Below are 8,781 nucleotides of genomic sequence, written 5' to 3'. Positions count from 1 at the left end.
GGAGACAGTGAAACCAGATCCGGAGAACACTGACAAAGCCAGATGTCCTCCTGGACACCTGTTACACACGCTAACAAATCTCCCCTACACACACATACTCTTTTTTTTCCCCCCTGAATCTGATGTTCTATCATTTGTAATAACTGACACTGCTGGAACCACACACACACATTCACGCTTAATGTTAATTTCTGTGCACGGAAGGCAGCATGGTGTCACAGCAGAGGCCAGGCCTGGAAGGCAGGAGACCCAGGGCTGTCACTGGCTTTGTCTCTTTGGGCCTCAATTTCCACAGCTGTCAAGTGAGAGAGTTGAACAAATAAGTTCAGGACACCTTCCTGCTGCCACTCTCAGAATCTGTAAACCTGAAACTCTTGGTGCTCGTGCGACCACCGGAAGCTGAGATTGTCACATACTGAAGTATTTTATTCCCTGTGTTAAACGAGGGCATAAGTAGCCACCAGTGGAGGGGACCTGAAGAACATAAAACAATTAGGTTGTCTGTATCTCCACCAGAATTGGCTCCAGAAGAGGGTCAGGCTTTGGAAAAACACAGGACATTCTTCCCTTGGACTCCTTGGGAAAAGCTCTCAGCACCATGGAGGGTGTCTCTCTCGCTATTCATGGCTTGCCAGTGGGAACAGCCAAGAAGGAGAAGAGGTCACATGACCAGGCCTGCGGCTGGCACAGGATGTTCTATGCAGCTGATGACTGGGCAAGGAAGAGGACTGCCCAATCCCCTACTGAGGCTTCCTGTGAACGGAGGGCCCAAGAGTTGCCAAAACATATTCTGCAAGTCTCTATAAAGGTTCCTACAAAGCAGGATTCAAATTCAACAGTTGTTGGTTGTCTCTTCTATATGAAGCATTATGCTGAGCATTTTCATATACATTCTTTTTTCAAACTTTACAACAACCCTACTGTCCACTAATATCACCTCCAGTTTATAGTTATAGAAACTGAAGCTCAAAGACGTAAAGTTGAAGTACCTTGTTCAGGGTCTCAAAGCAACAAAACCACAGTTAATTTTACTGATTGAAGACAAGATAAAGGCAGGCATGGCTGCTTGTGTCTCACCTTCTCCTGCCCCTCCACCACAGTGTGAACAGCACCCACAAACACAAAGTCACTGCCATTCTTACAGCTGCTTTTGTAAACACTCTGGGACTGAGTGTTCTGGCCATTTACGCACGTCACTTCTTTGACAGGACTGTGAGTTCTTCACCAGGACCTGTGTGATCCAGCTCTGTGGCTCCCATAATTCCTTGTACAAAATAGGAACGTGAAAGGCAGCCCTTCTCTCTGGTCAGCCACTGACTCCCAAGGAGGGCTGGACTCAACTAAAGGTCAAAAACTGGATGCACTTAGGGCCTAGGTAGGCTATGGAAACACAAGAAATTCCAAGCCAGTTGTGAGACAGTAAGGAGTTGTAGGAGACTGAGGGAACAAAATGTGCAGGACCCACCTAAGGCATTCAGGTCCAAAAGTTTCAGAAAGAATGTACAGCCAACAAAAGTTGCAGACTGGGCCCCAGAGCCAACAGTTTACAGCCTTTACTATGACTCCACCCCTGACCATTCAGCTTGGCCTGGAATTGATGAGCATCCCTCCCACACCGTAACACCAGTCTTCCAAGATGGAGACTACATCTGAGAGGTTCCATACATGGTTCTCATTTAACGTACTGTATGGCAGACAGTAGACATTTAATAAATGTTTGCTAAATAAACTTTTTTAAAAAATCAGATTAAGGCTTACTCAAATCACTATATGCCTCACCAAGCTGTTTCTGCAAAGGAAGGTATTGACTCAGTTTTCACTGCTCTAGGAATCCGAATATTGATCATACAGTGTTTGCATGGGAAACCACCAATAGCAAGTATCTATATGTACCGTGATACTTGGAAGAGCCCTCAACGACAATAAAGTGATCCATTTAGAGTATGAGTTGTCCCCATACTCTGAAATAAGAAATAAGTTCATGATTCTGTAGGATACCCAATCAATCATCCAGTCACTCAACAGTTATGGTACTGGGACCATAATGGTGAGCAAAACAGTCATAGTGCCTTCCTTCATGAAACTCAGTCTCATAATCAGCTCATCGCACAAATAAATGTAAAATCACAATGCAATAAGTGTTCAGAAATACACAGTACTTTCAGAGGCCTGGCCTGCAAGGACCAAGGAAGTGATACATGTCCAGGTTGAAAAGGGGAAGAAACAGCATATGCAAAGGCCAATGGCAGAAGCGTGGCAAGGAAAAGGGTATATAAGGCCAGAGTGGCTGAGCAGAGGAGAGAGCACATAATTTTAAGAGATCAATAGAGGTCAGACCATTCCAGTCTATGGTAAGAATTTTTACCTCTATCCTATGAGCAATGTGAGTTATTTGCTCTGCTAGGGAAAAAAAAAAAAAAACAAAAAAAACCATTGGGTGATGCCACAACTCTCCATTCCTCTAACCTGCACCTTCTGCACAGGCAGTTTTTTGCCCATTTCTCTATGAGATCTTGGCAAGGGAGAAGAGTTTTAAACTCTTTTGGATGGGAAAAGTTATTTTACTCTTAGAGTCTGAGCTGGAAATGAGATTTCTCCTTCCAGTGCACTGTGACATTGCCACAGTAACACCATTAGACACCCTTCTGGCAGCAAGAGCTCAGATCCTATTGCTAGTTACTTCATGTCCAACATCATGTAAGCCAGCAGTTTTTCATCTTTTGGATTATGCAGACCATATTTGAACCTGAAACATATCACAGACCTCTCACTTGATACTAGTTACAGTTTCCAAATTTAATGACACAATATCATTTACATTAGCACCCAAAAAACTGAAATATTTAGGGATAAATTTAACAAAATGTATGCAAGATCTGTATGAGCAAAACCACAGAACTCTGATGAAAAAAATTAAAGCAGGTCTAAATAAATAGAGAGATACTCCACGTACAGGGATTGGAAGACTCAATATTGCCAAGATGTCAGTTCTTCTCAACTTGATCTATAAAGTCAATGCAATCTCAGTCAAGGGATTATTAATCGCAGTAAGTCGTTTTGTGGACGTCAACAAAGTGATTCTGAAGTTTATATGGAAAGGCAAAAGACCCAGAATGACCAACACAATAATAAAGAAGAACAAATTTGGACAACTGACACTACCCAACTGCAGGACTTACTATAGAGCTATAGTAATCAAGACGGTGTGGCACTGGCAAAGAATAGACAAATAAACCAATGGAACAGAAGACAGAGCCTAGAAATACACTCACACAAATATAGTCAACCGATCTTTGACAAAGGAGCAAAGGCAATTCAATGGAGAAAGAATAGTCTTTTCAACAAATGGAGAAATGCTGGTACAACTGGATATTCACAAGCAAAAAAGTGAACCCAGGTACAGACTTTACACTTTTCACAAAAATTAACTCAAAATACGTCATAGACCTAAATATAACTCAAAACTATACAACTCCTAGAAGACAACATAGGAGAAAATCTTGCTGACTTTGGGTTTGGCAATGACTATTAGAAACAACACCAAAAGCACAGTCCATGAAAGAAAAAATTCGTAAGTTGGACTTCATTAAAATTAAAAACTTCTGCTCTGTGAAAGACACTGTTAAGAGAATTAAAAGATAACCGGACACTGGGAGAAAATATCTGCAAAACACATACCTGATAAAGGACTCATCCAAAACATACGAAGAACTCTTAACTCAACAACTGGAAAACAAACAATCAAATTTAAAAATGAGCAAAAGATCTGAACAAACACCTCACCAAAGAAGATATATCTATATGGCAAATAAGCATATGAAAAGATGCTCAACAACATACGTCAATAGGAAAGGTCAAATTAATACAACAGTGAGATACCACTATACACCTATTAGAACGGCTAAAACCCAAAACTCTGAGAACACCAAATGCTGATGACGATGCAGAGTGACAGGAACTCCCACTCATTGCTCAGGGAATGCAAAATCATACAGCCACTTTGGAAGACAGTTTGGCATTTTCTTACAAAAATAAACGTACTTTTACCACACAACTCAGCAATCACATTCCTTGGTATATTCTCAGATGAGTTGGAAACTTATGTTCACACAAAAACCTGCACATGAATGTTTATAGCAACCTTTTTCACAATTGCTAAAACTTGGAAGCAACCAAGATGTCCTTCAATAGGAGAATGGATAAACAAACGAGGGCACATGCATACAATGAAATATTTTTCAGCGATAAAGAGAAATAAGCTATCAAGCCATGAAAAGACACAGAGGAACCTTAAATGCATATTGCTAAGTGAAAGAAGCCAATCTGAAAAGGCTACATACTGCGTGATTCCGACTATATGACATTCTGGAAAAGGCAAAACTATAGAAGCAGTGAAAAGATCAGTGGTTCAGAGAGAGGAAAGGAGGGATGAACTGGTGGAGCACACGGAATTTTTAGAGCAGTGAAATCATTCTATATGATACTGTATTGGTGGATACACGTCATTATACATTTATCAAAACCCATAGACTATACGGCACAAAGAGTAAACCCCAATGTAAACTACGGACTCTATTTAATAATAAGGTATCAATGCCGGCTCATCAACTATAAAAATATACCACATTAATGCAAGAAGTTAATAATAGAGAAACTTGAGGGGAAGGAGCAAGGGTGTACGGGAATTCGCTGTACTTTCCACTCAACTTTTCTGTAACTCTCTGCTCAAAAAATAATGTATATTAATTAAAAATTCTAATGATTGATAAAATATGTGATGACAAAAATACCATGGTTTTGGTAGCATGGTTTTAAAAGTGTATTTGATTAATCACAACAGCACCCACACACACTTGAAAAATACAAGTCCATGTGAGCAAAATATGCCTGTCTTTTGTGGTATCTAAACAATCTTGAGCACACATATGGATTCAGGGATTCCCTTGCACTAACTCCATAGGCGTGAAAGAATCCAGAGTTTGGGAACCATTGCTGAGGGCTTCACAAGCATTTTTTGGTTAATGGTACATGCTCCCTTGGAAGATGAGGAATGCACTAACTCTAGGTCAGTGTTGTTGATGTCAAATCTCTCTCCACTTTGGGAGATGGTAACTCTTTCTCATCACACAGAAGGGAAGATTAAGTAAGAAATTTGTGTGTAAAAGCTTCTGGCACATCATAGCTACTCAGTAAATAGTAACGGTATCAGAATCCGAGGTAATAGAGGAGATCAATCATCAGGTGCTGGACTGGACTGGCTGACATCCAATGTCTCTTCCCCTTGGATTTGTGACTCAGGCTTCACCCCTTTTTTTAATGCTTTGGGACCTCATCTCTGTTGCAGGCCAAAAGTTTTGTGACTATAAGACTGAGTGTGAGAAAGAGCTACAATAGCAGTACAAGAAATCTCTGGATGGCACCTTATCTGAACCACTCTCTAATTTGCTCTCATATCTCATTTTGTTGTGTACACCTAAAGCAGGACACCCAAAGGCAGAACTTTGGAGGGAGTCAATATATCTCAGTGTTGGAGAAGAAACAAAAGTCTGTCCTGTCCCTCCATAAGGACATAGTAGCTGAAAAATTATTAACAGATACTCCAAAATCACAGTGTTCTGGAAGAATAAAAATAATACCTATTATGGACAACAAAGCTTTCACTGCATTTATTCATTCACGGTATTTACTCATTCAGCTCCAACTGGGTGCAAGGCACTGACAATGATGGGTGCTGAGCTAGCTGGCTCTATGTGATAAAATGTCTTTTCCATGCTATTCCTTGTAACCTTGAGTACACAGGGATCCAACCATTCCCACCCTGCTCCACTGCTGGCCCCGGGCCTCTGCTTCCCCGATTTGTTGAGCAAATCACTGATCCTACCCCTGGACTGGTATAAGACCTGAAACAGCATCATGAAAAAATTAAAGGAAATGGGGAGTTTTAGTTGGTAATGAAAAAACCCAGGAGAGACATGATCCTAGATTTCACAAATCTGAAGAACCATTATAGGGAAGAAGGTTTGATTTTCTTCAACTGGAGCCAGGGACCAGAATTACAAATCTGTGCTGAAAGTGACAGAGCAACTGATGTCATCTTAGTCAGAGAAAGGACTTTTTAACAGTGAGAAGCTTCCAAGTATGAAATAGACTGCATCAATAAGTAGTGAGCTCCCCATGACTGGAGGTGTTCAGAGGTCAGATGATCAACAAACAGGGAGTTTGTAGAGAAGATTCTTTCAGCAAACTTCCAAGCAATGGGGCTCATCTTAGTAACTCTACTTCTTACTCCAAATCTGTTTCTATGAGCATTGGCTGTATCCATTGATTCCTGCCTCACAGATCAAATGATACTCTACCTCAGCTCTGTATATCTATGCATCCTGTAGAGTTGACAAAGTGTTTCCCATCATAAGATCTCATTAACTCCTGAGGACAAATTTTCAAGAAAATTAATAGAATAATAATTATACTCATTTTGTAATTGAGGAATCTAAAGAAAGGAAAGGCTGAGAGAAGCTGATCAATGATAAAATCAAAGGGTGTTATCAGACTTCAATGGGGTCCCACTCTTCCCGCTATGGAATCACAGGCCAACAATATTCATCTCATTTGCAGAATGAAGAGATGAAGAGTATGAGATTCCAGACAAGGGAGATTTGTTTTCTGAGGGGCTAAGAAGCTGTCACTGATATCCAAGACTGAGCGTCGCATTTTCTCTGTAGCTCGAAAAGCAAAAACTACTGAGTCTTTGAGTTTAATAAACTTACTACTAATGGGTCAGGTGCTTCTCATTTGTAGCATGGTCTAGGGTGAGACCATGTCGACTACTAACCAGGTATGAAGGAGCAAGGCCTTTACCTCGAGGGTGGGGAAAAAAAGAAGAGAGAAAGTGGTAGTTAGGGATGGTGTTGAACTGAGAATGTCCCACAGGATGATCAGGAGTCAAGAACCACTTGTTTGTTCCTGTAAGAATGTTTTGCATCTGAAAATGCAGTCCAGTGACCCCCAAAGAAGGCACAGACTAAACAAACAGAGAACTCCCAAAGGCTGATGAAGGTATTAATTCTTCTATAATAATCATGTTGTGTTCTTCTCTAAGGTCTTTCATCTGTAGATCTCAGAAGGTTTTTCAAACATCAATTAAATGTTACAACATTCCTTTGAAGTAAGTATTATTACGTCCATTTTCCAGATGAGAAAGCTGAGAGTCTAAGGGTCTTGCCTAGAGGCTACCCAACCAAGATTCTAGGAGGCCAAGCATTTTAAACTTCAGCACTGCAGAGCTCTGGGCCTCACAGAGAGAGAGAGACTGAGACAATCTGACAACGCTATTCCCAGGCTCTGAGAAGGATTCCTGAAGATGTGTTCTCCCTCCTGCTCCACAAACTCTATAAGAACCTTGGAGGGTTCTTACAACCCTCTCTATCAAAGAACCACAAGACTTGGAGATAGACTCTATGAGTCATTCCTCAGCCTTCCAGTGGGATGTCATTTCTCCCCTTCAAAGCTGTCAAAGACCATTGTTGTTACTTCTTTGATGGTCTATCTTGGGTTATAATTATTTGTGTCAGCGTCTGGTTTTTCTCTTAAGACTTCAGACAAGGCTATCTTACATTATCCCTTATGCCTGGTACATAGTACAAGGTCATAAGTAGATATATTTTGATTTTATTTGAAGTGGGGTTGGTGGGGAAGTCAGAACAGCAGAAAACTTCTACAAACTGCAAGGACCAAAGGTGATAACATTTGTCCTGCCCAGAGACAACAACAAGGCTTGCCCACAATCCACATTTTCATGTGAATAAACGCACTTCTGGGTTTTCATGACTGCTGAAAATCTCTATTTTTACCGTAGGAACCAATGTTCAGTTGGGATAGTCAAGCCTGGCCAAAATTCAGTGAAGGTACTTCATGGAAAGTCACATGTATGACAAATATATTTAATAATAACAGACCATTATGTGAGCATCATCCTTTACAAATTTTACAAAGCATTCTTATAAACACTTTCAGATCTCAGCCTATTAAGATACCATGAGGTAGGCAAAAGAAATGTCATTGTCTTATTTTATTGATGAATTTTATCAAAGTTAAGTGACCTGCTCTAGGTCACACAATTATTAAATAACAGAAATATGACAGAAAACAAGAAACCTGGAGAAAGAGAAGAATAGCCTGTCTGTATTCCACCACTTCCTTTCCCTTTCCAGCCTTCCAAACCTGGAATTTTCCTTGTGCTTTCTTCTTGGCCACCTCTGTTGCTTGCAGCCAATGCCCCAGTGGGGTCCATGTTAAACTACTTTTGGTCCTTTTGAGCTTTCATCACCATGTGGGCGGTGTCTGTCCCCTGGAGATCTAGAGCTCACCCGGATGTGACTTGTCTTTCAAGGAAAAGTTGAGCAGCAGGTTTTGTTGGTTTAGGAACCCACTTCAAAGAAGACAAAAAAGAGGAACGTCTCCATAAGAGCTGTCAATTGAAAATCCATTGGACTATTTTGGTGCAGTTGTCCAAGCCCAACATGGAGAGATGGGAGATTTTGGTTACAGTCCCAGTGCCACCAACCAACTGTGGGCCCTTGTTTTCATTCCACAGATATTTATTGAGTACTTAGCATATGCTGAACATTGTGGTAGATGCCAGGGACACAGAAATGACAAAGACTTGTTTCTTGCTCTCAAGAAGCTAACAGTCTATTAGACAAGACAGACAAACAAGCAATTACAAGGTAGTGCCTGCTTTTACGGAGGTGTCACACTGCTGAGAGTCTTCCCCAAGGAGAA

This window comes from Equus asinus, chromosome 5 (genome assembly GCF_041296235.1).
Source record: "Equus asinus isolate D_3611 breed Donkey chromosome 5, EquAss-T2T_v2, whole genome shotgun sequence".
NCBI classification, from domain to species: domain Eukaryota; kingdom Metazoa; phylum Chordata; class Mammalia; order Perissodactyla; family Equidae; genus Equus; species Equus asinus.
This window is presented reverse-complemented; position numbering follows the sequence as displayed.